Source organism: Globicephala melas, chromosome 11 (assembly GCF_963455315.2).
Source record: "Globicephala melas chromosome 11, mGloMel1.2, whole genome shotgun sequence".
NCBI classification, from domain to species: domain Eukaryota; kingdom Metazoa; phylum Chordata; class Mammalia; order Artiodactyla; family Delphinidae; genus Globicephala; species Globicephala melas.
This window is the reverse complement of record NC_083324.2, coordinates 23,824,266-23,832,363: the sequence shown is the minus strand read 5'-3', so window position 1 is coordinate 23,832,363 and position 8,098 is coordinate 23,824,266.

Here is an 8,098-nt window from a genome sequence, read left to right as displayed (position 1 = left end):
TAGATTTACTAAGGTAAAATGTAAGTTCTTCTTTAATCTTCTCTTTTTATATCTGCAAGCAACATATATTCTCACTGATCATCACAATGACCCTTAAAAAGAGAAATGATTACCTGCTTTTGTGAAATGGCCATCTATATTGCCAACTGGGTCACAGCAAAACTGATTTCTCATTGCCCTGGTTGGATACAGCTGTGCTTCTGAGCAAGCTCTTTTCTTGAACGGATACCTTGGCAGCAACGGCAGTGAACTCTGGGAGGGTCAGGGATCAGAGAAATTAGGATAAGGATTGTCATATGGATTCCGTATGCTCTTTGCCAGGAGCACTTACTGTGTTTTGACATCGTTTGTTTTCCAACTCTCAAAAGTAGAGGAGGAATATTTTTCTGGAGGAAAGGACACCTGAAGATTCCCACAGCATTACAAATGCTCTAGAATTGTTCTGCAGAAGTCCTGGCTGCCAGATGAACCTTCCCGGTACACACCAGCTATGCTATAGGACTGAAGATGCAACTGTGTCTTCATTCCCTCCTTCATTCCCTTCCTCCCTTTCTCTGTCCTCTCTTCATTTTTTTTTTTAACATCTTTATTGGAATATAATTGCTTTACAGTGTTGTGTTAGTTTCTGCTGTATAACAAAATAAATCAGCTATATGCAAACGTATATCCCCATATCCCCTCCCTCTTGCGTCTCCCTCCCACTCTCCTTATCCCACCCCACTAGGTGGTTGCAAAGCACCCGGGTGATCTCCCTGTTCCATGCAGCTACTTCCTACTAGCTATTTTACATTAGGTAGTGTATATATGTCAATGCTATTCTCTCACATCATCCCAGCTTACCCTTCCCCCTCCCCGTGTCCTCAAGTACATTCTCTATGTCTGTGTCGTTATTCCTCCCCTGCCCCTAGGTTCATCAGAACATTTTTTTTTTTTTTTAGATTCCATATATATGTGTTAGCATACGGTTATTTGTTTTTCTCTTTCTGACTTACTTCACTCTGTATGACAGACTCTAGATCCATCCACCTCACTACAAATAACTCAATTTCGTTTCTTTTTATGGATGAGTGATATTCCATTGTATATATGTGCCACATCTTCTTTATCCATTCATCTGCCAATGGACACTTAGGTTGCTTCCATGTCCTGGCTATTGGATATAGAGCTGCAATGAACATTGTGGTACATGACTGTTTTTGAATTATGGTTTTCTCAGGGTACATGCCCAGTAGTGGGATTGCTGGGTTGTATGGTAGTTCTATTTTTAGTTTTTAAAGGAACCTTCATACTGTTCTCCATAGTGGCTGTACCAATTTATATTCCCACCAACAGTGCAAGAGGGTTCCCTTTTTTCCACACCCTCTCCAGCATTTATTGTTTGTAGATTTTTTGATGATGGCCATTCTGACTGGTGGGAGGTGATATCTCATTGTAGTTTTGATTTGCATTTCTCTAATGATTAGTGATGTTGAGCATCCTTTCATGTGTTTGTTGGCAGTCTGTATATCTTCTTTGGAGAAATGTCTATTTAGGTCTTCTGCCCATTCTGTTGTTTGTTTTTTTTTGATATTGAGCTGCATGAGCTGCTTGTATATTTTAGAGATTAATCCTTGGTCGGTTGCTTCATTTGCAAACATTTTCTCCCATTCTGAGGCTTGTCTTATGGTCTTGTTTACGGTTTCCTTTGCTGTGCAAAAGCTTTTAAGTTTCATTAGGTCCCACTTGTTTACTTTTGTTTTTATTTCCATTTCTTTAGGAGGTGGGTCAAAAAGGATCTTGCTGTGATTTATGTCATAGAGTGTTCTGCCTATGTTTTCCTGTAAGAGTTTTATAGTGTCTGGCCTTACATTTAGGTCTTTAATCCATTTTGAATATACTTTTGTGTATGGTGTTAGGGAGTGTTCTACTTTCATTCTTTTACATGAGGCTGTCCAGTTTTCTAAGCACCACTTATTAAAGAGACTGTCTTTTCTCCATTGTATATTCTTGCCTCCTTTATCAAGGATAAGGTGACATAGGTGCATGGGTTTCTCTCTGGGCTTTCTATCCTGTTCCATTGATCTGTATTTCTGTTTTTGTGCCAGTACCATACTGTCTTGATTACTGTAGCTTTGTAGTATAGTCTGAAGTCTGGGAGCCTGATTCCTCCAGCTCCATTTTTCTTTCTTAAGATTGTTTTGGCTTCGGGGTCTTTTGTGTTTCCATACAAACTGTGAAATTTTTTGTTCTAGTTCTGTGAAAAATGCCATTGGTAGTTTGATAGGGATCACATTGAATCTGTAGATTGCTTTGGGTAGTATAGTCATTTTCACAATATTGATTCTTGCAATCCAAGATCATAGTATATCTCTCCATCTTTTTGTATCATCTTTAATTTCTTTCATCAGTGTCTTATAGTTTTCTGCATACAGGTCTTTTGTCTCCTTACGCAGGTTTATTCCTAGGTATTTTATTCTTTTTGTTGCAGTGGTAAATGGGAGTGTTTCCTTAATTTCTCTTTCAGATTTTTCATCATTAGTGTATAGGAATGAAAGAGATTTCTGACAAGGTTGTCCACTCTCACCACTATTACTCAACACAGTTTTGGAAGTTTTAGCCACTTAGTTTTAACCTAAATGTCCATCGGCATATGAATGGATAAAGAAGATGTGGCACATATATACAATGGAATATTACTCAGCCATAAAAAGAAACGAAATTGAGTTATTTTTAGTGAGGTGGAGGGACCTAGAATCTGTCATACAGAGTGAAGTAAGTCAGAAAGAGAAAAACAAATACTGTATGCTAACATATATATGGACACTAAAAATAAAAAATTGTTCTGAAGAACCTAGGGGCAGGACAGGAATAAAGACACAGACATAGAGAATGGACTTGAGGACACAGGGAGAGGGGAAGGGCAAGCTGGGACGAAGTGAGAGACTGGCATGGACAGATATACACTACCAAATGTAAAATAGATAGCTAGTGGGAAGCAGCCGCATAGCACAGGGAGATCAGCTCGGTGCTGTGTGACCACCTAGAGGGGTGGGATAGGGAGGGTGGGAGGGAGACGCAAGAGGGAGGAGATATGGGGATATATGTATATATATAGCTGATTCACTTTGTTATACAGTAGAAACTAACACACCATTGTAAAGCAATTATACTCCAATAAAGATGTTAAAAAAAAAAAAAAAAAACTAACCAGGGCAGGAAAGAAAAGAAATAGTGGTGAGAGTGTGCAACCTTGTCTTATTCCTGATCTTAGAGGAAATGGTTTCAGTTTTTCATCATTGAGAACGATGTTGGCTGTGGGTTTGTCATATATGGCCTTTATTATGCTGAGGTAGGTTCCCTCTATGCCTACTTTCTGGAGGGTTTTTATCATAAATGGGTGTTGAATTTTGTCAAAAGCTTTTTCTGCACTATTGAGATTATCATATGGTTTTTCTCCTTCTGTTTGTTAATATGGTGTATCACATTGATTGATTTGTGTATATCGAAGAATCCTTGCATTCCTGGGATAAACTCCACTTGATCATGGTGTGTGATCCTTTTAATGTGCTGTTGGATTTTGTTTGCTAGTATTTTGTTGAGGATTTTTGCAGCTATGTGTATCAGTGATATTGGCTTGTAGTTTTCTTTCTTTGTGACATCTTTGTCTGGTTTTGGTATCAGGGTGATGGTGGCCTTGTAGAATGAGTTTGGGAGTGTTCCTCCCTCTGCTATATTTTGGAAGAGTTTGAGAAGGATAGGTGTTAGCTCGTCTCTAATGTTTGATAGAATTCACCTGTGAAGCCATCTAGTCCTGGGCTTTTGTTTGTTGGAAGATTTTTAATCACAGTCTCAATTTCAGTGCTGTGATTAGTCTGTTTGTATTTTCTATTTTTCCTGGTTCAGTCTCACAAAGTTGTGATTTTCTGAGAATTGGTCCATTTCTTCCCGGTTGTCCATTTTATTGGCATATATTTGCTTGTAGTAATCTCTCATGATCCTTTGTATTTCTGCATTGTCACTTGTTACTTCTTTTTCATTTCTGATTCTGTTGATTTGAGTCTTCTCCCTTTTTTTCTTGATGAGTCTGGCTAATGGTTTATCAGTTTTGTTTATCTTCTCAAAGAACCAGCTTTTAGTTTAATTGGTCTTTGCTATCATTTCCTTCACTTCTTTTTCATTTATTTCCGATCTGATCTTTATGATTTCTTTCCTTCTGCTAACTTCGGGGATTTTTTGTTCTTCTTTCTCTAATTGCTTTAGGTGTAAGGTTAGGTTGTTTATTTGAGGTGTTTCTTGTTTCTTTTTGTTGTTGTTGTTGTTGTTTTTTTGTTTCTTGTTTCTTGAGGTAGGATTGTATTGCTATAAACTCCCCTCCTAGAACTGCTTTTGCTGCATCCCATAGATTTTGGGTCGTCATGCTTTCATTGTCATTTGTTTCTAGGTATTTTTTGATTTCCTCTTTGATTTCTTCAGTGATCACTTCGTTATTAAGTAGTGTATTGTTTAGCCTCCATGTATTTGTATTTTTTACAGTTTTTTTCCTGTAATTGAAATCTAGTCTCATAGCATTGTGGTTGGAAAAGATACTTGATACGATTTCAATTTTCTTAAATTTATCAAGGCTTCATTTGTGACCCAGGTTATGGTCTATCCTGGAGAATGTTCCATGAGCACTTGAGAAGAATGTGTATCCTATTGTTTTTGGATGGAATGTCCTATAAATATCAATTAAGTCTGTCTTTTTTAATGTGTCATTTAAAGCTTGTGTTTCCTTATTTATTTTCATTTTGGATGCTCTGTCCATTGGTGAAAGTGGGGTGTTAAAGTCCCCTACTATGAATGTGTTACTGTCGATTTCCCCCTTTTATGGCTGTTAGCATTTGCCTTATGTATTGAGGTGCTCCTATGTTGGGTACATAAATATTTATCATTGTTATATCTTCTTCTTAGATTGATCCCTTGATCATTATGTAGTGTCCTTTTTGTCTCTTGTAATAGTCTTTATTTTAAAGTCTTTTTTTTCTGATATGAGAATTGCTACTCCAGTTTTCTTTTGATTTCCATTTGCATGGAATATATTTTTCCATCCCCTCACTTTCAGTCTCTATGTGTCCCTAGGTCTGAAGTGGGTCTCTTGTAGACACCATATGTATGGGTCATGTTTTTGTATCCATTCAGCCAGTCAATGTCTTTTGGTTGGAGTGTTTAATCCATTTACATTACAGGTAATTATTGATATGTATGTTCCTATTACTATTTTCTTAACTGTTTTGGGTTTGTTTTTGTAGTTCTTTTCCTTCTCTTGTGTTTCTTGCCTAGAGACGTTCCTTTAGCATTTGTTGTAAAGCTGGTGTGGTTGTGCTGAATTCTCTTAACTTTTGTTTATGTGTAAAGGTTTTAATTTCTTAATCGAATCTGAATGAGATCCTTGCTGGGTAGAGTCATCTTGGTTGTAGGTTTTTCCCTTTCATCACTTTCAATATGCCCTGCCCCTCCCTTCTGGCTTGTAGAGTTTCTGCTGAAAATCAGCTGTTAACCTTATGGGGATTTCCTCATATATTATTTGTTGCTTTTCCCTTGCTGCTTTTAATATTCTTTCTTTGTATTTAATTTTTGATAGTTTGATTAATATGTCTCAGCACGTTTCTCCTTGGGTTTATCCTGTATGGTACTGTCTGTGCTTCCTGGACTTGATTGACTATTTCCTTTCCCATGTTAGGGAAGTTTTCGATTATAATCTCTTCAAATATTTTCTCAGGCCCTTTCCTTGTCTCTTCTTCTTCTGGGACCCCTAAAATTCTAATGTTGGTGCGTTTAGTGTTGCCCCAGAGGTCTCTGAGACTGTCCTCGATTCTTTTCATTCTTTTCTTTATCCTGCTCCCTGGCAGTTATTTCCACCATTTAATCTTCCAGGTCACTTATCCGTTCTTCTGCCTCAGTGATTCTGCTATTGATTCCTTCTACAGTATTTTTAATTTCAGTAATTGTGTTGTTTATCACTGTTTGTTTGCTCTTTAGTTCTTCTTTAGTCCTTCTCTTTAGTTCCTTGTTAAATGTTTCTTGTATTTTCTCCATTCTGTTTCTGAGATTTTGGATCATCTTTACTATCATTACTGTGAATTCTTTTTCAGGTAGGTTGCCTATTTCAGCTTCATTTATTTGGTCTTGTAGGTTTTTACCTTGTTCCTTCATCTGTAACGTGTTTTTTTGTTGTTTCATTTTTTTTCTTTTCTTTGATGGGTGGTGCTGTATTCCTGTCTTACTGGTTGTTTGGCCTGAGACAGCCATCACTGGAGTTTGCAGGCAGTTGGATAGAGCTGGGTCTTGGTGCTGATATCAGGACCTCCGGGAGGCCTCACTCTGATTGGTATTCCCTGGGGTCTGAGGTTATCTGTTAGTCCAGTGGTTTGGACTCGGAGCTCCCACCACAGGAGCTTGGGTCCAACCTCCAGCCTGGGAACCAAGATATCACAAGCTTCTTGGTGAGGTATAAAAAAAAAAAAAGCAAAGGAAGAAAGAAAGAAAAAAGGGAGCAGTACCATATCAAAGAATAAAAAATAAAATAAAATTAGAAAGATAAAAAAATATATTAGGAAAAATAAAACTATAATTGAAACAACTGCAACAAGGTAAAATAAAACCACAACAGAAAAAAGAAAAAAAAAAAAAGTGGGTGGGGGAACAAGCCAAAAGGAGAGATCACTAACAAAGTATAAAGAATAAAATAAAATTAGAAAAATAAAAGATATATTAGGAAAAATAAAAATATAAAGGAATCAACAAGGTAAAACAGAACCCCAATCTAAAAGAGTAAAAAAGAAAAAAAAAGCCTTGGCATGGGGTGGAGTTTAGGCAGGGGGTGGAACTTAGGCAGGGGTGGGGTTTAGGGTGGGTGGGGCCTGGGCGGGGTGATGTTCAAGCGTGGGTTGGGGTCTCTGCTGAGGACCTGCGCGCAGACGGGTAGAGGCAGCACGTGGAAAGGAGGGCCTCTGGTGTGTGGAGTTCCGGAATTTGGAGGTAGGGCCTTGGGGGAGGGTGTGTGGGTGGGGTTTAGGCCCAGCTAGTTGGAGGGTGTCTCAGAGGAGGTCTCTGAGTGTAGAGGTGGGGTGCTGGGTGAGGGTGTAGGGGCAGGGCTTGGGCTCTGCGAGGCAGGAGGGAAGCTCCCAAGGCAGAGGATTAGGTACGGTAGCTCAACAGGCTTCCTGGTGCCTAAGTGGGCAGGGAAAGCACTGTCCCCATTCCTTTCCTTTCCTTCGTGCCCCTCCCCTACTGTCTCCCCCAGGGTCTCCCCCGTTGCTGTGGGTGGGTCCCGCTGGGATGCTGGTTCTGTAGGTCCAGCCTTTACTTTTGCTCCCCCTTCCCTCCCTTCCAGTCCCTCAGGACTCATGCAGCTGGAGGGGGCCTAGGTGGGCAGAGGATCAGGCCCAGGATCTCAGCAGGTTCCTGGGGGCCCACGCGGGCAGGGGAAACCTGGCCACGCTCCCTTTTGATCCTCTGCCTTCCCAGTGGTTCCCCAATTTCCCCCTTTGGGCGTGGGATCCCTTCCCCTCCCCCAGCCACCCTTCAGGGGCGCCAGTCCCGTCCTGCCTCCACTTCTCCTCTCCCTTCACTCCCCCCCATGCCCCATGTCCTACCCGGTCGCTGGGGGTTCCTCCCGTCCCCTTAGTTGTCCGTGGTCACCCACCGGTGCCTGGTAGGTGCCCTAGTTTTGAGGAGAGACGAATTCTGCGTCCTCCTAGTACGCCATCCTGACTCCAGCCCCTCTCTCTTTCTTCATTCCAACAATTAAACTCCTCCTATGTGTCTGGCACTGAGAACAGTGGTGAACTTGTTAAGACATTGACCCTGTCTTCATGGATTTTATAATCTAGTGGTGGAGAGTGATGAGCACACACACATAGAATTACATATTATGATAAGTGCTGGGGAAAAAATATGATGCTACAGGAGAAATATGGGAGGGGTAGAGTGATGTGAGGGAGAAGACAACCTCTGAGGAAACCACATTGAACTGCATTGTCAGTAAAGGTGAAGTAAGAAGGAGAAGGGTGGACGTGGGCCTGTGCCCAAGCCCTGAGGCAGAAAGTATGGAGGTCAGCTTCCCTGGGGAATCAAGCGC